Genomic DNA, 27,853 nt, shown 5'->3' on the forward strand with positions numbered 1-27,853 from the left:
CATGCAGGGCTGCCCCTCTCCCCCAGGAAAGCAGAGTGAGAGAATGAAAAGCAGCTCAGCACCCGGCCGGACCATCGGGCTGCTCTCCAAAGCCGGCAGCACCCCCTGCCCACCCAGCCCAGCAGGCTCAAACCTCCGCGATGCAGCCTACGGCATCAAACCGGGAGCCCATGAAACCCGCAGCACGCAGAGCGGGGAAATCCCACGCAGCAGCAGCCGCTCGGCTCACCGGGAGGACAGCCCAGGTTGAGGACAGACCTTTGTCTCTGCCTGCCTGTCTCGCATGCTGGCTGCTGGAGGAGGAAAAGGGGGGCGGTGGGGGACAGCGAGCAAAGATAACACCCCTAGGAGGGATGTCACACTCACGTTAATCACTTGGAATTCCAGCCAGCGCAGACCCGGGCGCTGCAAATATGGGCAGCAAATGGAGATGCTCAAAGCTCTGAAATAATTGGATCCTTTCACAAGAGCCGAGCCCAGAATCCAGCACAGGAATTCAGTCCCCGCTGGAAGTCGGGAGATCAAATACGCGGAGAGGCAGGCGCAGCACACGCAATCCTCAGCCGCCGCCGCCGGATCCGCAGCCCCCCGCGCCGCTCTCCTCTCAGGTGTCTGCCCAGCAGGAGTGATGGCACGGGGAGGACCACGAAGGCGAGCCCCGCGTGGAGCCCAGCTGGGGACCGTCCCCTCCCCATCCAACTTACTCCACTTGTGGCAAGGTGCAGAAGCGCTGCCAACGAGACAGGAGGTTTATCGGAGGAAAGCGGCGGCCTCGAAGCCTTGCTCGGCCAGAGGGGCAGCCCATGGGAAGGAGACCCCCGGAGCCGCCCGCCAGCCCCCGCGGGGCGATGCGCAGCCCAGCAGGCTTGGCAGCCCACGTCACGTCCCCAGCGAGACGCGCTCACGGCACATGCAGGCTCCTGCTCAGCGCCTCAACGGCGATGAAAAGGCACGGAGGCTTCTGCCAGAAAACAAAGAGGCAGCGGCAGCAGAGCTGGGGGTGGGGAAAACTCTCCGCTGCCCAAGAGGATCCCTGCGGAGGCAGCAGGATGCTGACGGGCTGCACCGCAGCTACTCACCCCCGCGAGCCCACCGTGGCACCCGCTCGCCCGACGGAGGGAGGACGGAGGGTGGGCCGGCCCCGGTCCCCTCCCCGAGGACGTGTGGGGTGGGAAGTGCTGCAGGACGCAAGCCAGGCCCAGGACAACAGCTGGCCACAAGGGGAAAATTCCTCCGGGCTGGCTTCGCTTCGTCAAACGCCGTGTCTTTCCACCTCGGGGTAACCACTGCTGTGCGCCGCCGCTCCCGAGGGGAAAGTGCAGCCAGCACCACGCGTGCAAGTTTTATGGCGAGGAGAATTTGTGGAGCTCAGCGCTGTGCACACTCCGGAGTTGACCTTGCGGTGGTGGTTACCCCGGGGTGACAAAAGAAGTGCCACCCCACACAGGGACACGAGGGCAGGCGCCCTCCCTGTCCCCTCGCTGGTCCCGTGGGTGGCAGCCCAGGGAGCGGGGACTGCGGCCGTTGTGTGACCGCACAGACTGGTGGCTCCATCCCAGACCCCGGTGCCAACTGGAACCGATGGGAAATTTCCCACTGTTTGTGCTTACAAAGCTCGCAGGATGGCCGCAGGAAGCCACATGGGTCCTGGCAACGGGCAGGGACCACGTCTGCTGAAGCACAATGGCCACGACCGGGGCACCTACGTGCTGCCACGTGTTCAGCAGGACACTTGTCCAAGGGAGGCATCTGCCAGCTCCAAGCAGGACTAGGTCGTCACCATGCTAAGTGAAGCACAAACATGAGGATTAACAGTCCTCTCGGCCTGACTATCTGATGTGCCAAGAGGAGGAATAACACCCTGGGGTTGGTTATTCTTGCATCAGAAGCCCTGGGGAACTCTATCCTGACCTGTTTAACTTGACCCTAAAGGAAAGGCAAATCACTACTGTTAACTCCCATCCTGTCCGCTCCCTTTCGCAGGGCAGCATGACCTGAGCGGGCTCCTCGCTGCTGCATGAGCCCCTGGCAGGGTGCTCTGGGGCTGGGGGCTGAGGCTTTGCAAGCTGAGGGATGTCAGCACAGCAATCAGTGGGTGATGGAAACCTCTTTGCTCACACCTCAGCTGCCCCCTCTTTTCTCCCTCAGTCAACACCCACCCCCGGCCACCTCCGCACACAACCAGAGCCGTCCACCTTCCTCCTCACCGTGCCCCGAGTCCCTGCAACCACCCACACTGCCTGATCCCACATCCTCACCTTCCCCACATCCTCTGCCCGGCAGCCTGGCTCTGCATCCCCTGCTGCATGCTGATTTTCACTCTCACCCCACATCCCTGTCCTCCGCAGCCATCAGACCCTGTTTAGGTGCACCCCCTGTGTGTCCCCCGTACCCTCAGCTCCTTACATGAGCCGTGTTCCCTCCTGATCTCTGCAGCTCGCACCATAGCCCACACCAATCTCCTCCCGTCCCCTACTGCCGCCCTCCTACAGCCCCACCAGCCTGAGCCTCCTCACACACACCCCACCAGACCCAGTGACGAGTCGCCAGTTGGCAGAGGCACAGCAGTGTCACCTTCCCCTACCTGCCCTGCTGCTCACCACGTCGCAGAAACTCACGGAGATGCTGCATCACCCGGAGCAACTCTGGGCACAGGTGTCAAAGCTACAGATTGGAAGATGGAGCAGGTGAAGTGCCTGCGGTGAGGAGGGCAGAAAGGATTGTGCACGCAGCGCTGACCCCGTGGGAAGCGTCCCTGCTCGCCGCAACCCCTCTTGCGATACACTTCCTTTTACTGTAAGAGCCCTCCAAGGGAGGTGCTTGGGCACCGGCACCCGGCTCGGCGTCACAAAGCTGCAGCCTGCAGATAAGGCGGCAGCAGCTGCAGGGACATCCAGCATCTCTTCCACTCCCCGTGCTAGACGTCTACGTGGCACAGGAGGAGGAGATACCACCTGCACCCCCACCTAACTCGTCCCTTTCCAGCTGCGATTTAGGAAGTCTCAAGGCTGTGAAGGCCAGCGCAGTGACACAAGCTGGGAATAAGTTCAGGGTGAGGCTTTGGAGGTGTTTGACTGTAAAGAACTGAATGCGTCCAGGAGGGCTGCTGCGAGGAAGGGGCATTTCCACCATGAATTCAACGTCCTGTGTCTTGTCAGGGAAAGGCAAAAATCTCTTCTTCTAGCAAGCACTAAAGATAAGAGAGAAACTCTCTGCTGGCATTAGGAAAAGGGTGCCACAGTTGTCATCTGAACACCCCCACTTTTGCCCAAGCAAACACACGAGTTCACAAGCCTCTTTGAAGCACAACAAGAGGGCCTGGGATGCCTGCTTCCAGGCATACTCAAGCCAGTGGGGCAGCACCAACTCCTGCTTCACCCCATGGAACCCCCAAACCCCTTGGTCCACAGCCCCAAACCTCCAGTGCATCCTGCAGCTGCATGCAGTGGGGATGGCCTCGGGATGGAGGTGTTGGATGGAGATGGCAGCATTGTGGATGCCAAGGCCCATGTTTTGGTGGCAGAGGACCTACCCAGGGGCTAGCACCAGCACACTGGCAGGTGCAGCCTGCAGGGACCACACAGCACTGGGGCGCCTGCATATCAGCATCCTGCATCATCACTGGGGTGACAGCAGACAGGGATGGGTTCAAGATACAGCCACGTCAGACAAGCCTCCTGCACAAGACATGAGTTCCCACATCTGTCCCTACAACACGAAGACCCCCCTAAGCAAGCTTTGCTTGCTGCTGCTGCAGTCTGTGGCTTGCTGTGCTGCTACAGCTCGGAGATCTCAGAGAGCAGCTTAACCATCACCAGCAGGTCCAAAACACCAACCCTGGTGGCAGCTATGTCACAGGGGACACAGACATCCCCCCATATATGATGTTCATAGGGAGCCCACGAAGGAACCGAGAGCTCTCCACGGACCACCAGGCACCAGCGAGTCCCCGGCCATGCAGTGACTTACCCATGCAGCTGGGAAGAGATTTCAGGGCCTGTTGGCTCAGATCAGTGGACGCCACTGCTCTCGATGCATGAGTGTTGTAACAGGGACATCCAAGTAACGCAACAGGACCCAGAGCAGGGTTGAGCAACAAGCGGATGGCACGGAGAGGCGGCCAGGGGAAGGGAGCGCGCAGCGCTCGCACTGAGTCGCAGCCCAGCAGCAACGAGCCCAAGGGAAAGGCTGAGATGAGCAACTTAAGAAGGGAGCTGGGAACAAACACGGGCTCATGGGAATGTCCTAGACCTTGAAAACCCACATGAAAGTGTCTGGGGAGCCTAAATGCCAGGGGCATCCTCTGCCAGATGGGGAGGCACATGTAGCTCTTGCTGCAGGTCAGCTCTGCCCACGCTACACGCAGCCCCCTTTGCTCTGTTACTCTTGCAGACAGGACAGGGAAAGCACTAAAAACCCTTTTGGCACTTGCACACGGGACTCAGGCTTCTGGAGCATCAGACACCAGGGTCAAAGCTAGGAGACTCAATAAATCTCAGAGCGAAGCTGTTTCTGGAGACAAGGCTGATGAAGCTGCCAGCAGCCAGCCTCGCAGAAGGACAGGATCAGGAAAAGAGCAGCCATGAGAATAAAAGGCTGGCAAAGAAACAGAAAATACTGGGAGCAAGTAATTCTTTCCAGACAGTCCTTTGGGCTCATCTCAGCCTCCATCTGCTCCCTATCTGCTTGGGATGGTCAGGCAGCTGGAGCCTTTAAAAAGACTACTGGTGACTTCCCCCTCCAGTTGTCACCGTCTCTGGGCCTGGGACAGGCACCACGGGGAAGATAACCCCGGAGCCCCTCCAGCTGTGGAGCTGGGGGCTGGCATCCACTCCAGGCCCCGAAAGCACGAGCATCCCCCTGCAGACCACAGCTCCATGCTCCCAGAGGAAAAGGGTGGGTGGTTTATCACCCTGTGCTTTACTGCTGTGGTATCAGAGATTGGCCTTTAATGCTTGAGCAGGGAGGGAATAGCATGGTGCTCTGGGGAGAAGGGTGCTCCAGCTGGGATAGGTAGGGGTAAAGCAATGAGCTGGGCAATGCTGCAGCACCTCTGTTCCCAGCACTGCACGTACCGCATGGCTGAAGTGAACCAAGCCAGGAGAAGGGCTGGTGTTTGCTGTGCCACGGCCAGGGGATGGACAAACAAACCTCCAAGCCCTCTGTGCACCTACAACCACGTCAGCCCAACAGACCGTGAGCTGTTACACTGCTAGGTGCCCCGAGGGCTGCAGGACCAGGCAGCGATGCAGGTAGGAAGGGATCTCATGGTCCAATCCTGCTTGGAGCAGGGCCAACCTCGAGCAAGTCACTCGGGGGCTGTCCCTGCCGAGGGCTGAGGCTCTCCGAATTTGGAGATTGCTCCCCCTTCTCTGGGCCCTGCTCCAGAGTTCAACTGCCCTTGTGGCGAAATATTTTTCCTAATATCTAATTGGAATTTCCCTTGATGCATCTTGTGCCGCTGCCTCTTATCCTGTTCCTGGGCACTTCCCAGGAGAGCCCGTCTCTGGCTTCTCTCCAAAGCCCCACCAGGCAGCTGCCGACAGCGGTGACACCCCTTTCCCTCTCCCAGGCTGCACAGACCTGCTGCTCTGACTGCTCCCCTCCTGTCCTCCAGCCCCTCATCACCTCCACGGCCTCATCTTCACTCACCCCAACCTGCCTGGAGCCCAAAACCTCCCAGGCAGGAGGAAGCCCTGCAGGAGGAATGGGGCAAAAGGTTAATCTGCAGAGACTGAGCTCGAGGGTTGAGAAGCTGGCCAGCAGGAGGGAGCTGTCACCCGTGGCAGGGAGGGACACCACCACCTCCTGCCCCAGCTGGAGCCTCCTGCAAGCAGGCACAACTCAGCAGCCTGCCTGCCCTTCCCTTCCCCTCCTCACCTCCAACAGGCTCAGCAGGTGATGGACACGACACAGGGCCAGGGCTCCTGGGTGTCTCTGGAGGATGCTGGCGCCTGTTGATCTCCGTCTCTCCCAGCCAAGGGTAAAACCAGGCAGGACAGGAGGTACCTGGAGCCAGCTCCAAGCCTGTAAGACCTTACGGATGTTGAAACAAGAGGCTCCCCCAAACACAGACCAGCGGGGGGTATTTTCCCTTCAAATATTTGATCCATGTCTCTGGTTGTCAGAGATACCGAGTACCTATTTCAGCACCTGCTGCAAAATACCTAGGTGGGAATCCCAAATGCCTGCTCCAGGAAGTTTAGCCCTAAATACACAGTGATTTGCTTTCACTGCTGGCCCTACTTCCATCATTCCCATGGGGAACTGGCCCTCAGACGTGATGAGCAGGACCACGAGGAGTCAAACTCAGCAGAGACCAGCTGGGCTAGACAGAAATTAAACAGCCCAGAGCTGGAGAAGGTGAGCAGCCATCCACGACCCCCCAAGGACATCCTCCAGGGTCTGCAGCAGTGCTAGAGGGGCACAGATCCCACAGGGGATTTCTGCAGATGTGGCCCAGATCTGCACAGCATCCTCCCCAGCCCGGCTCTTCCCCCTGGCTTAGTACAGACCTACCTCTTAGCCCGCTCTGCCCCAGCAAGGACTGTTCCTTTTTCCATCCTGCCTCTCCTGTTCTCCTAGTGTGGAGGGGAAGGTTACTGGGCAGGATCCAGCCAGGACAGAGACCTGCTCAGGTTGCCCAAGGCAGCTGCACGCCCCACTGCCTCCCAGGACAAGGATTCACCCTGCTCTCCAGAGGCTGGGATGCCCTGACATCGCTTTGCTCCCCTGCAGCGCTCGTCTCCGGTCCTTCTGGCAGTGCCTCCAAGGACACGGACACATACCGGCAGTGAGACATGAGCAGGGACCCGGTGCAGTGCTCACCCAGGCCCAGTGCACCACACGGCCGAGCTGAATCCTGCCCCGTCTCCACCTCTCTGCTTCCAGAGCCCTGAGGCTCCCCCAGCTCCTGGGGGTACCTGGCACGGGCTGCCAGACCTTTGGGCTCCCCGACAGCCCTGGGACAGCACCTGCCTTCTGCTTCCCGCTGACTCACTCCCCTCTGACTCACCCCCTCCTCCTGCCTGACTCACCCATTTTACCACAGCCGGCTGCGGGCGTCAGGGCAATGCCACAAGCTCCGTGAGGCAGCAAACAGGGCAGGGGAAGCGGTGCCAAACCCCCCTTCTCCCGCAGCGCTGGCTCGAGGCCACGTTGGGGCGGCGGGGCCAGCCAGGAGCGGGAGCGCTGCCATGCGCGAGCACGGCCGAGATAAGGAGCGAGGAGGCTGGGGGTGGGTTTCCTCCAGGCTCCGAGGCTGCCTTCCAGGCAAACCCGGTGGTTTTATCAGCCCTCTGGCAGGCTGACCCCACCTCTGGCTGCTGGAGGGACACCCGGCGGACCTGCCTTGGGCACGGCCCGATGTGTGTGCTCCCGTGCTGCACCTCCTCCCAGTTTGGCTCTGCGGGGTGGAGAGCTTCCTTGGCCGACCTCAGGCTCTGGAAGGGACCGAAGCAGCCAGAGGTGACAAAAGGCAGATCGCCCATCACTGCTCCTGCTGGGGAGCAGCTCTGCAGAGCAGAGCACATCCATCAGGGAGCATGCGAGAGAGAGCAGGCACGCAGGGAAGACACGGATCCGTGCACACGCCTGGGCTGTGGAGCTGTGCCTCTCCCTGCTGCAGCCTCATGGATCCATCTCCCACTGAGAAAATCTGCCTTCTCAGGGCAAAGAGAACCAAGGCAAGCCCCACGGCTTCTCCTGCAGGCTCCCATCAGGATGCTTTGCTCCCCAGGGTGCCCCCAGGGGCAGCAGGGTGGGAGATGCGCAGTGCTCACCGTGTGCTATCAGCACGGCCAAAGGCACAGCCAACACCGCGGTCACGGCGCCACCGAGGTCACAGCACCGGGTAAGCACCTGGACAAACCAGCAGCCATCAGCGGGACAGGCCCAGCAATTTAAATGCACGTGCTGAAAGCAGGCTCTGAAAAGAAGGGCTTCCTGATAAGCCCTGGGGAGGCTAGGAGAGCACAGAAAACCTACACGAGCTTTTAAACAAGAACTTGCCCTACATGCAGGGGCACTGCTCCGATCTGAGACTGATGGTAACGGTGTCCTGATGGCGCCCCATTTGTGAGTAACAGAGGTGTAACACCACAGCACCCTTCAGCCAGGCTGGGGAGAGGATCAGAGGGGAAGCAGCCACGCTGCTCTCAGTTCTGACATCCCTCCCACACCAAGGGATCCCTTTTAACCCTCTTGTGCCCCCCTTATGCAGCCCACGTGGCTAAAGAGTGACAGAGCATCCCTCCAAAGTACAGTGACAGTGACCTTACTGCCTTGAAGCAGTGCACGTCAGGGCAGCAAGCTGGGAACTGTCAGCAGAGAGATTTATTCACCCACCTTTAAGTCAGTGGCATGGTTCTGCTGCTCAGGTGACGTCAAAGGGCAGCGTGAGAAGTGAGGATTTGGGGCAACGACAGAGGGAGAAGTTCAGGCTTTCTGAATGCAGATGCTAAGCAGCAAGAAGTACGTGAAGTTGATGCTTCTGCTGAAATGGTTCCTGTTAACAAGGGCAGGCACACAGATTGCTAGTCTGACAATGAGCCATCTACCAAGGTCAACAGAGGACATTTACCATCTCCAGGAGCCCCAAACCAAGCCTTTCATTTCTGAGTTCCCCTTTCCACAGTGGCTCTGTGCTCCCCACATCTCCCTTCATGGTGACTGAAAAAAACAGAGCAGCCACAAGGCTGTTAACTTAGCTGGTGGCTGCAGCAACCCAGCCGGAGTTGCCAGCATGAGGACAGAGGCTGTAACAGAGCCTGTTCCCCTCCCAGCATCTCCTCTTGCCAGGACTCAGGGAGATGAAATAGCTGGAGCTGGCACCCAGCACTCATGGAGCATTCCCTGGGACCACTTTCCATCTCCTAGACAGAGCCCAGTGAAGCATCAGCCCTTTGTTCCAAAAATCACATCCAAGGTCATCTGATCCAATGTAAGGACCAGATGTGGAATTTCATTAAATAAAAGCTTAGATTAGGGAGCGTACCCGTGGCGAGGGATGGAGTTGAATGGCCAAGCGCCTGCTAACCCAGCCTGCAAGTTTTAAGGACAAAGCTTCCTTTTCTGGTCAGTAACACAAATCCGAGTTTGCTAAAATTGGAAAGCCCACCGTGTGGCTTGCAGCTGGCGCTCACCCTTCCTGCAAGCTGCAAACCCCTATTGTCTTGGCAGCCCCGATCAAACCTCCCTGTGCAAGGGGATGCTCTTGTTGACTCAGCACATCCTGCAGCCCTCCGTACACATCCTGGGTGGGCTGGCTCACACCGGCCGAGGCTCAGGATGGAAACAAGCTGTGTTCTCTTCCCACCTTGCTGTGGGAAGGGAAGTGGAGGTTTCTGCCATCCATCCCTTCCCTTGCTTCTTCTGCTGGTCCCTCTGCTGCTGTGCCCCACAGGGCACCCAGCGCAGATGACGCTAAGCAGGGAGGCCAGGATAGGAAAGCAACCAGGCTTAGGCTTTCCTGCTGAACCACACGTGCAAAAATCCACTTTTAGCCTGGGCAGGCATATAAAAGCCTTCTGACAAAGCAAAACGTGCCTGCAGGCTCCCTTCTGCATTTTGGAGAGGGCCTCCCTCGCAGGCATTGCCTTGCACCCTCTGCTCACCCTGCAGCACTCGCCGGCGCAGAGCAGTAGGGAGCAGCCCCAGCACTGGCTGCACAGGTGATGCCATAAATCCAGCTGCTATGTGCGAGGCAGCTGCAAGTGCCCCCTTGCCCCCCACTTTTGGATAGCACTTACAAGATACATGTGTGCCCCAGTGTGGTCTGTTCAGCCCAGACAGCCTCACCACTTCCCCATGGATCGAAAGCCGGTCTCCTGCCAGCAGACAAGGGCTCCTTCTTCCTCCTTTGTTCCAATTAACTTTACACCAGGATCCTTCCCAGCAGACTGTCCCCCTGCATTTAACCCCCACTCCTCCAGACAGAAGCTCCTGCTATTTTTGCCCTGATCAGTTGAGCTGTGTGTTCCCACGCTGATCAGGGTACCCAGACACCCCAATGTGCTGCTGGGTCCTTCCCTCTCAGCCTCCCCAGTCAGCAAAACAATTCCCCACTGCAGAAAGGATGCTTGACACGTTCACTAACAGCCTCAAAAGCAGGGGTGGGAATAGCACAGCTTAAACACTTTCACATCAAGGAGTGAGATACAGGGGAAAAAACAAAACAGAGCCACCCCAAAACGTCAGGACAGAAGGTTTGAACTGAGCAGACAATCCCGGCCCCCCGGCTCCCAGCCTTGTGTTCAGTGCTCATTTGTCTCGGGATACAATTGAGTTTTCACTCTGGTCTTAAAGCTCCCCAAGAACTCGCTCTCACCGTTTTCCACAACCTCCTCTCTCTCTGCCCCACTTCCAACAGGGACCTCAACTGCTGCTGGCTCCCAGCAAAGGGGTCTCCATGACCTTTGTAATTCAACACACTGGGAAAGGCTCAATCCCTTCCCTCTATTCCTATCCCAACTTTAAAAGCCCTCTTTGTTCCTGCTACAAACCCTGCCCCACGACCGTGGCTTAACCCTTGGGGCACTGCCTCACAGACAAAGTGCTTCACAGAGGCACGGCAGGTTCCAACAGCCACGGGACCTACGGAAGAGCTGTGCTGACAACCTGCTGGAGGCTTGCAGGATGCAGAACAAGACCCCGTCGACCATCCTCAAACTCATCCTCAATATCATACACTGCCAAGCAGTGCCTGTGGGGACTCTGCCCCACGCTGCTGCAGCGACACTGGGGTGGGAAGGGTTTGCAGCTCTGTACAGTGCCTGTCCCCAGTTTAGTAGGTTAATTACAATCCGTGCCACAAGCAGGCGGATTTGGGGCCGCAAAACAGGAACAGGGGTGAGGAAGGAAGCAGCAGGACCGTGTGCTCCTCTCACCACTCCTGCAAGGACCCCTCTGCTTCTGCCCCAAGCTACAAAGCACGGACAGCGAGGGATGCCACGGAGCTCCCGCTGCAGCCTGCACGTAGGAGAGAGCGCTCCTGACTCCTCCTGAGCAGGTAAGCTCTGACCCGTGCCCCAGCAGCAACCTGTGAGTCAGATACTGGTGGAAGCAGGGCCACGGGACCACCCGTGATCTTACACCTTGCACATGGGTGAGCAGAGGAGATGGGAGATGCAGCCAGCAATCCCCAGCCTGGCAGGATCCCCGGCACGGCAGCAGGCAGCGTGGGGCAGGGCTGCTCTGCAGCACCCAGAGATGCCAGCTCTGCGGCTGGGTCGAAGCAGAGCTGCTTTGCGGCACCCCAAAACAGCACCCTCACAGCAGGCAGGGCAAGCTTTCGACACAGCACCCCAAAACACCTCCTCCACAGACAGGATGGGGCAGGGCCACCTCGCAGCACCCCAAAATGCCATTTCCTACCGGCTGCTGCAACTTCCCCTCCACCCCTTACCAGTCTGGTTCTGTCCCTCCCTGCCTCACAGGGAAACTGAGGCACGGCGTGCAGTCCCTGCCCCGGGGAAAAGGAGCAGATGGGCAGCACTGGGGAGCAGGGTGAGGACGGTGTGGCCCACATTAGGCTGTCATCCCATCGCTGGCCAGCCCCTGGGTGAGGGGTGTCTTTGCTGTAGGGGCAGTGCAGTGCATCCCTGCAGGACCGGGTGGGAGGTGCAGGGTGTCAAGCAGGAGGGCATAAGCACAGCAGCATCTTTGTGGCACGGAAAGCTCCTGGTCTCTGCACCACTCGGCCTGGCCCGAAGTGCCCCTGCTGCTCCTGCAGGAGGGGCAAGAAATCGCAGCGGTGCCCATCAGTAAATGGGGGGAAAACAGCAGCTTTCTGTCAAACAAACCTCAAGAAAAAAGTCATTCACTTAGCATTAGGGGATCCTGCCCTCTGACAACCCCAGCATGCAGCAGGGGAACTCAGCCAAGAAAAGGTAATATCACACAGAAACCAAAAAAAATAGACTCTCAGAGACTGCATTATAAAACAGAAGAGTGCCCTGGCTCCCAAAAGGCTGGTAGGGGGCTGGATCACCATCCATCTACTCTGTAAAGACAGAGGCTAACGATAAAGATTCGATCATTTAGGCTCCAATTCAGACATTTCACTAATGCTATTCAAGTTATTTTTTCTCTGCTGCATTTATCGCGACCACAGTGAGGTTAAGAGCCCAGCGTTGCTGTCCAGTTCACCAGAGCTGCCAAATGGGAATGCGAAGCTCACAATGCAGGAAGATACACAGCTATCGGGCACTTCTCATCTACAGATCTCCCAGCATCTTCCCCCAGGTTCCTGTCCTCTGGTCCTGCTCCACCCTCCTGGGGACCCTACAGAGCAAACCCCTTCACCATCCTAGGGACGTGCGTTCAGGTGGTATTTGCTTTTGTTGCCACACAAAGCATGTTACTGCCAATATCCTTGCCCCAGCTCTGCTTCCCAGGGCACAACATATTAGATTAAATTCATTATCCCCTATCGCTTTATAGCGCAATCTTTTCATTTCTCTCTTAACACACATCTGAGACATATCAAGTTTCAGACAAGCTCACTCTGAAGGAAATTCCCTGCTCTTTCCTTACAAGGATTTATAAACGCAATACCTTTTCTTTTTGGTACTCCTCTTGGACGTTCTCTTACAGAACAGAATTTGACTTTTCTCCCCGTACCACCACCTTGGTCAGACCTTTCCCAGGCTGTGGAGGGCAGCATTCTCAGCGCTGCTCAGGCTGGCGCAGCTCCACCAGCGACATTTGGGGTTAGGCTGTGAGGATGCTTTCAGGGGTGAGATGCCTTTTCCTTCCCGAGAAACAAACACAGGCATTTCCTGGTAAACTGCTCCTCCTTGCTTCCAGCCTCTGCTACACGACAGGCCTCTGATAGCAGCTTCCTACAGGAAGCATCGCTGCGTTTTATTCGGTTACTCTACCAGTAAGATAGTGCAGGGAAACAGAATGAGAGAGAGCTGTTATCAGTAATAAATCACTCTTACTGAGCTGCCAGGAAGAGAGCTGCAGAGGAGAAAGGGAGAGGCTATTTCCAATCTGAAGCCTGCTTCCTCCACACATCCAAGCCACGAAGCAGTCCTTCGGCTGCAGGAAACAGGCACAGCAGCCAGAGGAGCACTTTCAGGCTGGCAGCTTGGTGCCACGACTTCTGGCTCTCTCCACCAAGTTTTATCACCCGGCCAGGACAAATTGCTGCAAATGCCTTTAGAACCCAGACCAGCAGCCGCAGGGAGAGGCAGGCTGACGGGTCCGAGACAAAAAGTCTGAGAACGTTCCAGTTCCTCAAAGCCTGATAATATTTTTGGCTCTTGCAGGCTCCTAGAAGATGAATTGAAAGCTCAGGCCTGCCACTTGATGCCACAAGTGCTTTCCTTTGCTGGCAGCTGCGACAGAGAGGACCTGAGGAATTAGCCTTTGTACACCGCTGGCCCAGTCTAATCCCATCAGCAAGGGAAGCATGGTACAGAAGGGACACAAGTGTCTGCTAACTGTTTTTGCTACGCCCTCACCGCACAGCCACAGAATTGCTGGCTGGCAGCAAGAAAACCCCAGTGCAGTGAGTCCAGACGTGCTTCCCCCAGGTTTCGGTTGGCTCTCAACAAAAAGTTGGCTCTTACAGAATCTCCTTTATGCATCTTCCAGACAGGGCAATCTGTACAGCACCGCTGGGCTTGCCTATCTTTCACAATTTAGGGAATGCAGGTAGCAGTGCCCACCAAGGCAAAGTTTGCTTCTGGACGTAATGATTCCTCATGTCCCTGCTGAAATCCCCAGCGGTTTTTCAGCAGCAGCACCATGATTGTTGCTCCTGATGTCCAAAAGGTCACCGTCCATTTTATCAGAGTGATGCTCCTCAACAAAGTGTCCCCATCTGGCTCCACGCAGGCGTGCGTGTCCCAAAGCCGCCGAGGCGATGGCAGCAGAGCGCAGCACGTAACCCACACAGTACTTTCCGAACCTCAGCGCAGCAGCTCAGCCAGGAGGAAATCTCTCTTGGCCGCCTCTCCCTAAATGCTTATTCCAGCACTGAGCACCTAACTCCTCCCCGAATCGGGAGCCGATGTGACCCCGCTGCCTTGGGGCTTTTCTGATCCTTCGTGCTGCGCTTAAAAATGCGCAGGGTGAGGAGGCGAGGCAGAAAAACGGGGAGCAGCACTTCGAAGATGACACAGTTATAACTCATCGGGTCACAGCGCCCAGGAGCTCGAATCTTAGACAAGGATCTCGGCATGCAAGGTGCTGTATAAATGGAAAAAAACACTCTCTGCCCTAGAAACTGGCAATCCACGCCCCAACACACACACACACCCCGCACAGCTTTATCCACTCAGCCCTGCCACCGCTCCACGATATTTCATAGCACTTCCTGGGGCCTCAGTCTGGAGGAAAGATCAGAAGAAACAGGCTGTGCAAATGAGGTCAGAGGGAACTACTGCTTGGCTCAATGGATTTTGATCACTCTGCCACCGTCCACGCCTGTAACATATTGCAATGCCAACTCTTACGCCAAGTGCTGAAGGTCGCGTGCATTAAGAGCGGTGCTCGGGCTGATGATCTGAAATTGCCCTCAACATCAGGTATCAGTGCCTCAGCTCCCCCCATGGGAAGGAAGCTCCAGCTGCCAGTGCAGAAAATGTAGGGCTGTTTGGGCATCCTTTCCCCTCCAGCTCTGCCTGAACATCCTGGTCCCAGATGAATCCTGACCGCAGGCACCACGGCAGCATACATGTCCTGTAACAACCCCACATGTCTGACCAGCATCAGTTCAGAGCATCCTCTGACGGCAGGGCAGGCTCCTTCCTCCCTCATGCTGGGCTGGGGGCAGAGCACTGTAATTCACTGTGAGCACTGACCTTTGGAAGGTGTAACGAGAGAGGGTTACAGCTCACGCAGTGATCCGTGTCGAGATGGGCAAGCTGTGCTTGCGACCAGCCAGTCCCGTTCCCCTGGCTCACACCCAAGGCTTTAGGCACTTGACAGACGACAGGTCAGGTCTCAGACACACTCGCATTATGGCAAGGCTGGAGCCTGGCTTCCTGACCCCTTCTCTGCACGCAGCAAGTGGCAATGATGTTCCCTGCTTCCTTCAGTACCAGGGGCTGGCCCTCTGCCAGCCTCTGGCAAGGGGTCTGCCTGAAAGCAGCTTCAGAATTGCTCAACGCCTCCCTTACCTGCCCAGAGGATGGTCTCAGACCATATCACAGGGCTCATCAGTGTCTGCTCGCTCCCCATCAGCGTACAGCTACCCCGGAGCAAGGCAAACCGGCTGCGCGAGATGGACGGCGCGGTACGGGGCCTGGCACCTCTGGAAGATGCAGGCACAGCAGGACCCACTTACATCGATTAACCGAGGATGAGCAAGGGCAGCAGGACGCCACGCTGCCCTCCGTGATTCAGTGAGAGGGCTTAGGAGACCGGTTTCCCTCCGGCTGGGCCTGCTCTGCAACTCAAGGCTTCAACCCGAGCAAACAGGAGCTGCCTGAGCCGGACAAAGTGCCGCGGCCGCTCGCCCCGCGGCTGCTCCCCAGGGAGGATGGCTGTGGGTGCTGGGGGGGCACCGAGCCCACAAAAGGAGGGCTCCAGGGCTGCATCCAGGGCTGCAGCAGGATGCACGGCCGGCCCGGAGGCTGCTCGAGCGCCGCGGCACAGGCTGCCGAAAGCTCGAGTTGCCATGGCAAACCCCCAGCACGCCCCGCTGCCTCCCTCCTTTGTCTCTGCTCCCCCAAGCCTTGCTGTCCCCTCCCCGCCATCCCACACGCCAAACCTCCTTGATGTGCTCCCAAAAAACCCCAAGGAAAAAGAAGGGGCAGAGGGGGCAGGCGGACCCCACAAGCCCCCATCCTGGCCCACCGGGTGGGCACGGTGCCCGCGCCGGACCCAGGCGCATCGCCCCACCTGGGTGACAGCGTCCCCGCAGCGACACGCAGCCCCTGCCCACCTCCCGCTGTCACCAGCAGCACAACGTGCGGCTTTCTGCACGTCAGAAAGCCCCCTGCAGCTCCTTCTACCTTGAGGCAGCACCAGGTTTGATGGAAACAGAGGTCCCAGGCTCCTCTCGCCGCAGCCCAGCGGAGGTCTCTAGGGCGGCAAGTCTCCGCTCTCCGGTCCCAGCCCATTTCCACTTTAGGCAGTTCTGTTCTGCTGCACTTAACCTCGCTGTGGCTTGAACAGGAGACAAGATCCTGATTCGCTTCCTGTCCTAAAAACTGTTGTCTACTGTTGCTATGTGCTGTTAAACAGTTACTCAGCCCAGCGTGCAAGCACAGCTCCTCTCCCTTTCTCCTCTCCGACACAGGCACGAGATGCAAGGAAAGACAGAGGACCCTGCCGAGCCACATTCAGGTGTGATACCCGCCGGTATCTTCAGAAGAATTCATTTAGTGACTTAACAAGATGGATAAAACACTTTTAAAAGCTCTGCTTCCCTCTCTGCTGCTGCTCCTCCCTCCCCTGCCCTTCCCCAGATCGCACAGGGCCCACCACAACGGGTTACATCACTTGAGGGTTATGGCAGAAGCTAGCAAAGCCTCGGTCCTCATCCAGGATGAGTCATGGAGCTCAGGAGAACGTGCAACTTCCTTCTGATACCATCAAACGAGTCTTACACAGGCTAAAAATAAAGATGGGCCAGAACAACAGAGCCACATCTTGTCTCGACACAGAACTCGGCAGAGCTCGGTGCTAACCTCAGCTTGGCTGAAAGACGTGACAGCAATTGCCTGAGCAGGTGGAAACCAGAAAGTTCAGAGGGGCTGAAAAGCCTTGCGTGTGTGTAGATAAGGGAGAGGCCCGGAGGCCTCACCCTGTGCCACGCTAGGTGGGAGGATGTCACCAGCAGATGCTGTGCAGCCACACAGCCACGCAGAGAAGGTCAGAGACCTGCTCTCACAGGCCTCGGAGCATTTCCACACCCAAAGCCTTCACGGAAAACTGCGTTTGGTGCTGGATGCATCCATCCAAGGTGACAGGAACTGACTGCTGTGAACAAGAGGGATGCTAAGTTTTTGGCAGGCAAAGGCTGGAAAGCTGATGGTTTGCAGGCACGCAATGCGTGGGCACCCACTAAGCAAGGTCCAAAGGGTGCTTGGCATGAGGCTGAAAAAAAGGAGGGTCACACCTACACCCGATATGGAAAGGATTTGGCTCAGACACTTTAGGTAAGTGAGGAATTCAAAGTTCTTCCTAATCCCCAGCACACTGTGCCCCTGCAAAACCTTTACACCCTAGTACACAGGACTCTTGCATAGCAGGACTGCACACAAATAGGAGCTCAGAGGGACATCGGCAATATTTGGAGGCCTAAAATTAGCCCCAGCAGATGATCCTCTGCTCCATTCTTGGGAGCAGCAAGAACTGAACAAGGATCCAGCTGTCCCAACACTCCCAAGAACAGGATCTTTGAATGCCCGCCCTCCTTGCAGCAGAGATAGTAGGGCAAAGAGGGGATTCCTTGCATAACTCCAGTGCCAATACACAAGAGGAACCCAGGCCCCAACCCTGGAGGGGGAGCAGCATTTCCTTGAGGTTTCCAGTGGAAAGAGGACCTACTGGTATGACCAAGGGGCAATGGCAGCCCAAACGTGCTAAGAGCAGGCTGGCTGATGCTAGGCTGACCACTTTCTGGTGAACATCTAACCCCGGTTTTATCAGCTCTGAGTTTGACAGCAGGGCATCGCATCCCCTTCCTGATGGAGGCACTGCAAATCTATCCAAGGGTCTGCCAGCTGTACCAGACTACTGCCAGCTGCACTGATCTGAGCTAACAAACTTAATTCAGCCCAAATATAAACTCACTGATATCACCTGGGGTAGGTGATATCCAAGGCAGAGGGAAGAGGCTCATGCTATGGCCAGGTACTGGAAGAAGCTGTTGCATTACACATACACAGAGGTTTGCTGTCTTGGGAGGTGTCAAACTATTTGGTCAAAAGTTTAAAAAAAAAAAAAAAAAAAAAAAAAAAAAAACGTGGATCAAAGATGGTGATCCTTGTGTTAAAATGCCTCTTGTCACAAGGAAGGTGAGCCCTGAGAGAGTATTGAGAGCTTGGTGGATGGAGATTTGCAAGCAGCTCCAGCAAAATATACCTCTTCTCTGGTCGAAGCCACATAATATACCTCTTTTCCATCACTAAGAAAGATGTAGGATCCCAGCAAGGAGCAGCCGTTAGTGCCAGCCACACCTCAGCTGGACAAAGGGGCAGCTCTGCTGCCACCACCCCATGTCACTGGGAGTTGGAATGAAGGACACCTTCCTTCCCTCCTTTTAACCACCCAGGTGAATCTACCCCTGCCCCACTGCCTGCGGGTTCCACCTCGGCATCAGGCTGAAGGAAACGGGAAGGAAAAGATGGCCCAAGGCCCAGCCTCCACTTGTCTCTGGCCTGGCCCCAACCTTCCTTGGCAGACGCCGAGAGGAAGAGCCACGCAGCCCGGGCGGTCACGTGCGCTGAACGGCGGCTTCCCCACGAAACCTCTCCTGGCCAAACTGCACCTGAGCTCTGGGCCAAGGGAGAGCCTCGCTGCGGTTCTCCAAAAACCAAAGCGCAGGTGAAGGCTCCCTTCCCAGAGGCCTTCACAATTCTGGTCAGTGGCAACACAAAGGCTACCAGTCTTCCAGAAACTCTTCACTGATACGCCATGGCCGAGAGCCAGGCTCCCTCCTAGAAGTACAAAGCCTTGGGAAAATGCAGGCAGAGCTCAACTGGTTCTGACAGAAAGCAGGATCGTGCCTGTAGTGAACTCTGGGTGAAGCCTTAGCTCTCTTTTTTCAGCTGAAGGACAGCAAGCAGCAGAGCAGCAGCCGGGGAATCCGCCTGCTCCATACTGTTGGTGGACAGGAGTACAAGCCCAGCAAGCACCACAGACAGCAAGTTCCCAAGGGTTTAAAATACACTGCCCTTGAGCTTCCGACTGGTGACTGCGTGCAGTGTTCAGCAGTGTTAGCAGTGCAGGTGACACCCACCTAGGCTCCCTCGGCCACCCTGACAGCCCGGGGGTGTGAGCAGCTCCGTGACACCCACTGTACTGAGCTGTCCCCGGGGTACTGAGGGGAGGCAGGAGGAAAGCACAGCATTCCTCAAACTGTCCTGGAGAAGGAAGAGAAGCCGGTAACGATTGAACGAGTGCTAACCTGGGCACTGGGCTGAAGCAGACAGGAAAGGCAGCTCTCAGCACCCGCAGCGTGGTCTTGGGGCTGCTGGTTTTGGCTCCGTTGGGTCACCTGGAAAGACAAGTGATACACATTAAAGGTACACGTTAAATTCAGCTGAGAAATAACCTGCCCACACAAGACGACCTCCCCAGTGCTGGCTGGTCAGCAATGGCTCACATCCCAAGCCAAGCAGTTTTATGGCCCGCGCACAGCTCCGAGGGACCCTGAGCACCACCAGCATCGTGAAGACCCCACCGTATCTCCTACCCGTGCTAAAGCCACCCCCCTGGCTACAACCTTCCCCTGTGGTCCCAGTTATCACCCCGTGTACAACACTGCTCCAGGCAGATGTGCTGTTGGTTCCCTCAGGGAGCCAGAGATGGATCCAAGAGACAGCTGCTGAGGTCGCTGCCGCCGTTTCCCTTCCCCAAACTCAGGGGGAAGCCTTGGCTTTGCCCCACCACAGGGGCGCTGCCTGTACATCCATGGGCACAGCGGGATAGGGTTTAGGGACAAGCTCAGCCTCTGCACTGCTCTCCCCAGGCTGCCCACCAAACCTCACGGCACAGCCAAGGCAGGAAGGGCCAAACACCGCTGCGGGGGGACTCAGCGCTCTCAGCAACCCAAAGAGACCCAGCCAAACCCGACGCTGCAGCGTTTCCCAGGCTACAGCAAAGGGGGGGAAGCGACAACTGCTTTATAGAAAACTCCGCGAGGCCAGCCAAAACTGTCACAAAGGCGTTGTTTAAGACTCTTCCCTGGGCTCCGAGTGCTGCAATTACAGGCTACCGGAGACAGCACTGTGCAGAAGTGATTTCCTTGAAAACCAGGACAGCACCAGCCTCCCCAAAACCAGGCCTCACACTCCCCTGGTCACTCAGATGATCAGCAAAAGCTGGCTGGGGGCAGTCCCTGCTCCCCTGCAGCCACGCTCTGCTCTGCAGCGGTACGGGCTCAGCCTTTGCACCGTGACACACAGAGGCACCCACACACCAGCTTCCTGCTGCACTGGTCCATGAAATGACCGTGAAGGCACCCAGAAAGCTGCTGCTTGATGTTACCCTCAGCTACCCAGCTGGGAGGTCAACCCGTGCCAGTGTCCCAGGAGAGATGCCACAGGGATGCTGTGCTGCTGGTCACCAAGTCACCAGGGATACGGTTTCAGAGAGCTTACAAGCAGAACAAGCCCTTGTAAGAGCAACTTGTGCATGTGCATATAAATATATATAAGACATATACACGTGTATACACATTTAAAAGCCTCCACTGATTCCCTGCTGTTCCACACCGGAAGGCTGTGAGCATGAGCGTGCCAGCGACAAGAATTGCCTCAGACACGGCTGAAGAGCTGCCACCCACATGCTGCCGTGGCACAGGAAGCGAGGGCGATCCATCCGATAGGGACTGGCAGAAACCCTTCCCAGGAAGGCAGCGATCACCCCCCCGTGGGCTGAGGCCAGGAGATGTGGATTATCACTTCAGCTCCTGCACAAAGGGCTTTGCGTCTCTGTTAACCTCCAACAACAATCACAGTGTTGGCATCAGCCCGGGCCCGGGACATGGGTTCATTATTAAAAGCACTTCCAGCTGAATCGCTGACTGTACTTCTTGCAGCACACAGGACTTCTCCGCAGGCTTCCATCCAAGTGCTGTTCTGCCACCGCACTGCTCGGCTGGGGGTGGTCCAGGCCACCAGGCAGGCGGCCCTGGCTGCAGACCACCGGCCTGTCCTGCAGCTCTGAGATGCAGAGCACGCGAGCTCGGCTGCTGTTATCACAGGGTTCACAATCAGCTGGGGATAGCGACAGAAACGGGGAAAATTAATCATCTGCTAAGCACTGGAGAGGCCAAGAAAAGGAGACCACGAAGGAGAGGAGCAAAGAGAGGACAAAGATGTGTGCAAGGCAGCTTCCCAGTTAAATAAAATAGTTTTCAGAGCAAACCTCAAACGTTTTGAGGCCAGGTTTTCTGGAGGTTACAGCAACCTGGCTCGCTTACCTGTGAGCACAAGAGAAATGGAAAAACAAACGAAGAGCTGCTCAGAGAAGACTGCCCCGGGAAGCAGAGCTGCCAGGTGCTGCAAACAGGAGAGCAGACCAGAAACACGCAGCTGTTACCCGGGTGCAGGGACCCACGCGACCCACTGGAGGGAGGGGGTCCCAGCTGTGGTGTGAGATGGAAAGGGACCAGGCAAAACCTCCAGGAGATTTTCGCTGCAGAATCACCCACGACATCCTCCACGAGCCATCTGCTAGCGTACAAATGACTCCCTCTGGGATCTCGCCCGCGTTGCCCTTCACACATGTCCTGCTTCAAACCTGACTCATTAATTCCTCCAGCCAGGGAAGTCTCCGATAACTCGATCGCAGCCATGCTGACAGTCCTCTCAGAACACCAGAACACCATTTTCCTAACCCGTACAGCTTTGTATCTTCCCTTTACCTCCGCTGCCACATGCATAGGGATGACACGTTTCCTCGCTCTGTACCCAGAAAGCATCCTGCCCCCCAGGCACTGTGGGTTTCCACACTGTGCGTGATGATGCCACCAGACCTAGCACCGAAAGGGGACAAGCACGGGCAGGCACGGAGCAGTAAGGGCAGGTACCGGGCTGGGGAAGCGTCAGGAGTCTAGGAAAACCAACTTTCAGCCGCCAGATCACTGCCCAACCCCTGAAACCATCCTCAGGATCAGGAGGAAAACCTGAAAAAAAATTAAAAAAAATCAAGCCTGGGTGTCTCTGCCCTTTGCTATGCAGAGACATGCCAGGACTAGACGCTGGTGCTGGACAAAAAGGAGGAAGACAGCAGTGCAGATGTGCCTCCCCGCCCTCGGAGGCCAGCTGAACCCGGGGAGGGAGCTTCCTCCCCTCTCCTCAAGCCCAGGAGGGAGCAAGACCTGAAAACGCCGAGGGACCGGGGGGACGCAGGGACGGGGAAAGCTCGGCACGTACCGGCAGCAGCGCACACGGCCTGGGCGCTTCGCTCAGCTGTGAGGCAGCTGCCAGGACAAACCCCAGCAGCGAAACCAAAGCGCCGCCTCGCTCCCTGTGGCCGAGCCCCCCCGGCGAGCCGTGCCGCCGCCAGCAGGCCCCCCAAAAACCCGGCACCCGAACGGCACCGACCCCGCAGGGGCGATGGCCACCGGGCTGCATGCCGGGAGCCGTAGTCCCGCGGCGGCCCCCGCGCCTCGCTCACGCCAGCGCCGCTCTGCCTGCCGGGGCGAGACGGGTACGGCGGCGGGGCTTGGCCGGGTGACGCTTCGCCCTGAAACACTCGGGGAGGGCTTCTCCCCGAAAGCCTTGTCCCCAAGCCCCTGGTCCCTAAAACCCTCAGGAGAGGCTTCTCCTCAAAACCCTTGTCCCCACACCCCTTCTCCTTAAAACTCTCAGGAAGTGCTTCTCCCTATATCTCTTGTCCCCAAGCCCCCTGTTCCTAAAAATCTCAGGAAGGGCTTCTCCCTCTTGTCCCTAACCCCTTATCCCTGAACCCCTTGGGAAGAGCTCCTCCCTATATCCCTTTTCCCCAAGCCTCTTGTCCCTAAAACCCTCAGGAAGGGCTTCTCCCTATACCCCTTGTTCCTAACCCCCTTGTCCCTGAACCCCTTGTCCCAAAACTCCCTGTCCCCAAACGCCTTGTCCCTACTCCGTGTCTCCAACCCCTCTGATCCCCAAACCCCCTTCTTCCCAAAACCCTTGGGAGGGGCTTCCCCCTATACCCCTTTTCCCTAAACCCCTTGTCTCTGAACCCCCTGTCCCTGAACCCCCTGTCCCTGAACCCCCTGTCCCTAAAACCCTCAGGAAGGGCTTCTCCCTATACCCCTTGTCTCTAAACTCCCTGTCCCTGAACCCCTTCTCCCCGAAACCCCCGGGAGGGGCTTCTTCCTATATTTCTTGTCCCTGAATCCCTTCTCCCCAAACCCCTTGTCCCCAAAACCCTTGGGAAGGGCTTCACCCTATATCCCTTGTCCCCAAGCTTCTTGTCCCTAAAACCCTTGGGAAGGTCTTTTCCCTATTTCCCTTATCCCTAACCCCTTTGTCCCCAAACCCCTCTGTCCCTAAACTCCCTGTCTCCAAACTCCCTGTCCCCTAAACCCCTTCTCCCTATACCCCTTGTCACTGAACCCCTTGTCCCCAAAACTCCTGGGAAGGGCTTCTCCCTATATCCCTCATCCCTAACCCCTTGTCCCTGAACCCCTTGTCCCTGAAACCCTCAGGAAGGGCTTTTCCCTACACCCCCCGTCCCTACACCCCCTGTCCCTACACCCCCCGTCCCTACACCCCCCGTCCATATACCCCTTGTCCCTACACCCCCTGTCCCTACACCCCCCGTCCCTACACCCCCTGTCCCTACACCCCTTGTCCCCAAACCCCCTGTCCCTCAAACCCCCTTCTCCCCAACACCCCCATGAAGGGCTTCTCCCTATACCCCCCGTCCCCAAACCCCTTCACCCCAAAACCCCCCCCGTCCCCACCCCCCCGCTCACCTCACGCCCCGCCCCCCCCCGTCCCCTCATCCCCCCCCCCCCCTCCGCCCCGGGCCCGGAGCCCCCCGAACCTTCTGGAACCGGAACCGGCTGGGGGTGCGGGGGGGGGGGGGAGGGGGGGGAAAGGGGAGCGTTAACCCCTTCGGTGCCGGCCCGGACCCAGCAGCGCCGCCACCGCCGCCGCGGCCCCGACTCCGGGCGTTCCTTCCGGGTGCGCCGCGGGGCCACGCCCCCCCGGCCGCCTCCGCGCCGCTGATTGGTCAGGCGGCTAGGGGGAGAGGGGAGAGGAGGGTGGGGGAGGCCAATGGGAGGGCGCGGCGGTGGTGACGCGAGGGGCGCGGGGCCCGCCCTCTCCACGTGCGGGTGTGTGATGACAGCGGGGAAGGGGCGGCCCCTCGCGGGGAGGGTTCTCATTGGATGGCGGGGGAAGGGGCGGGGCCTGGCTCGGGGCTGGGGGGGGGAGGGGGGAGAAGTGGGAGAAGGAGGAGGGGGGGGGGCGCTGCTGTCGCAGTGACCCCAAAACCCCTGAGGCGGCCCCGCAGGGCCCAGGCCCCACAGAAACGCACCCCACGGACACGGCCCCATGAACACCGCATGTACTGGCCCCACAGAGCTGGCCTGCTGCCCCACAGGGCTCTGGCACCGCGTACACACACCCCACAGACACCCGCCCCACTGACACTCACCCCACAGGCACCCACCCCACGGACACCCGCCCCATGGTCGTGGCGTGTCCCAGCCCCGCAGGCTTGGCCTCCTGCCCCACAGAGCCCCAGCTCCACGGACACCCACCCTACAGACACCCCCCCCACACAGACGCAGTGTGTCCCAGCCCCACAGACTTGGCCTCTTGCCCTACAGAGCCCCAACCCCACAAACACCCACCCCACAGATACCCCCTCCACTCCCCCCCACGGACACCCATCCCATGGACACCCACCTGTCCTGACTCCACAGACCAGGCCTCCTGTCCCACAGACCCATGGCACCACAGACACCCACCCCATGGACGCAGTGTGTCCTGGCCCCACAGGCTTGGCCTCCTGTCCAACAGGCCTCTGGCCCCACAGACACTCACTCCATGGACACCCACCCCCATGGACACCCACCCTACAGACACCCACCCCATGGACACGGCGTGTCCAGGCCCTATAGGCTTAGCCTCCTGCCCCACAGACCTCCCACCCCACACACACCACCCCCCAGCCCCACCGACGTGACCTCCCCCAGGCGCAGCCCCACGGGTGTCCCCGTCCCCACAGACACAGCCCCACCAAAGCGCCCCAAACCCCCTCGTGACACCAGACCTGAGTGGGATGAGCCCGCTGCCGGCCTGGGCAGCTCCATGCAGTAATCGCAGGGGTTTGAGGGAGGTGTGGAGGAAATGCAGCGTGAATCAGCCCACAGCTGTCCCTGCTGCTCAGCCGGCCGTGATGCTGCCCTAAAACCAGCAGGTTTGGGGCCAGCACGGGGAGTTTCACGCTTGCCACGTGCAGGTGCTGGTTTCGGGGAGGAAGAGCCTGTCTGGGTTCCCCCACTCGGTCACAGCAGGGGCTGCCTACGTGGCGAAATTGTCCCCTTCTGTCCCATGGGGGACGTTTCAGAGGCTGTGGAAGTGCCCCATGGGCTGGAGCCACTCGGTGGGCACGGCACGGGCTGTGTTCGCAGCTGGAAGCGGCCGAAACGAGCTCGGCACTAGCAAATGGTTAATGAGCCATTATCGGCCTGAGCAGGAACTGAACTGGAACAGCTTCAGTCACCGCCGAGCCCCATCCAAGCGATCTGCTGGTTCAGCTCCTTGGCTGTGGGGAGATGTGGGTTCCTTTGTCCTCGACAGGAATAATACATCTCTGTGCATTGTGTGGGCAGCGGAGGATTAATAATGCCCCAAGTTATTTACCTCCCGCTTCGGAGCGCTTAGGGTTCGTGAGCGATGTCCCTGCCGAGCACGCTGTCCCTTAGCAACCTCCTCTGGTTTTTGAAGCACGACTCCAGCTCCAAAAGCAGGATTAAGGAGCAGGACGCCAGAGCTCGTGCTAACAGGCTCGGTGGGGCGAGAGCATTGCCTAACCCTTTCTGTGTCGCTCTCCAGACAGGCACATTCTGATTTTTCATCCTCTCTGCTCTGCTTCCCCGCCCACAACCTCCATCAGGGCCATTTGGTGATGGACAGGCACAGGGGCAGGACTGCGGGGCTTTGGGGAATGGCCGGAAAACCTCCAGAGGCTCAGAGGAGATGGGGAGAGGGGAAGGGTCCCGCATGAGCTGTCCCACACCTGTGCACAGGGAGTGGTGTCCATCCCTGGCACACAGCTCCATGCCATCACTGACGGCCTCTCGGAGTCCCTCCCGCTGTAAGGGCCGGCAGCGGGGTGTTTCTCCAGGAAGATGAGGTGTCCCAGGCAGCGTGCGGCGCCACGACGTCCTTCCGTCAGGAGCCCCGCTGCCCGCAGGGCTTCCCTTTGAAGGGTAACGCTGGCAAGGTGCCGGCAGGGTGAGTTCATCGCTGGGTGAGTGCCCTGCCGAGCAGCCCGGCCGGTTTGCCAGGCTGCCGGGAGCTAGCAGGCTGACACCAGCCAGGCTCCTGCCGGGGTTTTAGTTGGCATCACGGAAAAGTGACCTCCCCGTGCACACGCGCGTTTCGTTGGTGTGGGTGGGTTTCGTAATCCAGAAAGTGCCGCGTCGGAGCCGGCGCCTCGCCCCGTGCCGACAGCCAGGCCGGCTGCGTGTAGGTAAAGAGATGCAGGAACGGGGCGAGGGATGGGCTCAGATGGACCTGGGGCTCAGCCAGGAAGGGATCACAGTAGATTTTGGATGAGCTGGTAGGAGCAGCCATCACGGTGCTTGGAGGCGATGCTGGACCCAACACCCCGTGGTGCTGCACCAGAGCCCCTGGTCATCCCCACAGAAGCCGGCCATGCGGGACCTCTCCCTCACCAGCCTCCAGCACCGAGCTCATTTACCTGTTCAACCGAAACGTCTGTAAGGCTGCAGGTGACTCAGGCATGAAGAGCATCATCCCCAAGCGGCCCTCCTCCTCTCTCAGAGGGGACAGGAGTGGCGTTGCCTTGCGGCACCTGCGGGAAGTCCTCCCTGCGTGGCTTGGAGCAGGGATTGGGGTGCAACCCAGCTGAAGTCACCCCAAGCGAGCCTGGGAGCTGCCTTGCCCTGAACTGGGGGTGCCTGCTGGGATTCAGAGTCCTGCAGGAAAGGGGGGTCTGACAGCGCTACCACAAAGGTGGATCTGATGCCACTTTAATGAGCAGTGGTATTAGGGCCAGGCTGGGCTGGTTATGTCCTGCTCTGAGCAGGAGGTTGGGCTGGGGCTGTCCCTGCCTGTCCCTTGGCAGTGGTGCTCAGGGGTGCCCAGCCTCAACCCCATAATCTATGCTGACCTGGGGTCAAAATTGAATCATTTAGCTTGGAAAAGACCTTCAAGATCATTAAGTCCAACTCGACCTACCCAGTCCCAGCACATACGTGCCAGCTCACTGGGAAAATGACCCCTGTGCACCTCTCTCCTTTGGGGCACACAAAATCCTCGCTCCATCCTTGGACATCACTGAGCCTGAAGACATGGGGGAGCAGCTCCTAGCATCAGCCAGGCCCAGCCTGGAGGTGGGAATTTGGTGCTTTGGGTTAAGGATGGCACCAGGGATGGCTCTGGACAGGGTGCAAGTGGTGCAGGTATCTGTGGCAGAGCAGCACCATGCCCATGTCAGATGCAGGAAGGCTTGTTCTCCCATGCCCCAGCATCTCCCACTGCTGTGTCCCTGCAGAGATGTGTTCTTTCCTTCCTACCTGCCTTAAAAAAAAAAAAAAAAAAAAGCAAGGGAGGAGCTGATAAACTCAGTTTACCAACCCAGATAGCATCTGTTGCAAGCCACCGGCTGTGCCAGTGCCGGTGCGTGCCAGGGCTGCCCGGCGCCACGTGGTGACGTCGGGGCCGTGTTAGCCACGATAGCACTCGGCAAACATCTCCTCAACGTCATCTTGGCAGGGTGGCAGTGGTGGAGGCCATGCAGAAATGCTCCCACTGGGGCCAGGGGGTGCCTGCTGGCTCAGATTTTGGCTGAGCCCCATCCACGGGGCTCGGTGACGGCTGGTGGCTAGGAGGGATGCTCCCCTGTGGTGGGTGAGAGGGGTCCCAAAGGGGGCTGCCGGGCAGGGGCTGAGGTCCGTGGGTCCATCTGGAAGCTGAGGGGACCCTGGGGTTTCCCCCGGCCCTTTGGGGTCACTGGAAATGCCTTCCCTCGC

The 27,853-nt window shown here is 58.3% G+C and overlaps 1 protein-coding gene across 9 annotated transcripts in view; it reads right to left on the reverse strand.

Annotated features, from left to right (window-relative positions):
* Positions 1-23,824, reverse strand: part of ATOSB (atos homolog B) — a 35,766-nt gene extending 11,942 nt beyond the window's left edge. For 2 of the 9 annotated variants that reach the window (XM_050716211.1, XM_050716207.1), the window contains exon 1: positions 15,969-16,275. The gene's annotated coding sequence lies outside the window, so the exon portion shown is untranslated. Of the gene's footprint in view, positions 1-2,584; positions 2,762-8,346; positions 8,507-15,968; positions 16,276-19,090; positions 19,181-20,470; positions 22,442-23,667 lie in introns of those variants that run through there. The other 7 variants (XM_035563815.1, XM_050716209.1, XM_050716206.1 and 4 more) reach the window with 7 other exon arrangements.
* Between the last annotated feature and the right edge of the window lie 4,029 nt (positions 23,825-27,853).

The sequence above is a fragment of the Cygnus atratus genome, chromosome Z (assembly GCF_013377495.2).
Source record: "Cygnus atratus isolate AKBS03 ecotype Queensland, Australia chromosome Z, CAtr_DNAZoo_HiC_assembly, whole genome shotgun sequence".
In the NCBI taxonomy this organism is placed as follows: Eukaryota; Metazoa; Chordata; class Aves; order Anseriformes; family Anatidae; genus Cygnus; species Cygnus atratus.